The sequence below is a fragment of the Arachis duranensis genome, chromosome 2 (genome assembly GCF_000817695.3).
Source record: "Arachis duranensis cultivar V14167 chromosome 2, aradu.V14167.gnm2.J7QH, whole genome shotgun sequence".
Classification (NCBI taxonomy): Eukaryota; Viridiplantae; Streptophyta; class Magnoliopsida; order Fabales; family Fabaceae; genus Arachis; species Arachis duranensis.
The window spans coordinates 55445825-55446352 of NC_029773.3; positions in this window are offsets into that span (position 1 = coordinate 55445825).

Consider the following 528-nt stretch of genomic DNA (forward strand, 5'->3'; position numbering starts at 1 on the left):
GATACATAAATAGTACTAGTCTTAACCTGTAAAAAAAGGCCAAATTAAAAAAGTTACAAACTAGAAGATATAAAATACATTCTCTTTTTTTTTTAAATAAAACTTCAAAGAGAAAACTATACAAATACATGTTTAGTAGAGAAATATGCTAAGTACAGGATAAACTTTAAAAATAAAGTCTCCTTCGCTTCACCAACGAGTTTTGCATTCTTAACAAAATGTGTCACATCCTATTATCTGAAAAATCAACAATTTTCATAACAAGTGAGAACCGAAAGATTCCTAATGGGATAATAGTTCTAAATAAAGACTATGTAAAACTACATGAACCCGCTAGGTAATCCTAGTCTCCAAACATACCAAGTTCAAGCCTAGAGTTTCACTAATCCAAATAGAATAAACAGAATAAATCTCAATTATAATAGTGATCTCTAAATTTTAGTTCTTCCTAATACAAGTCACCATCCCTCTCAATATCATAATTGTGCAAATTCAGTAATTTTATATCAAAACTCAATCTCAATAGTA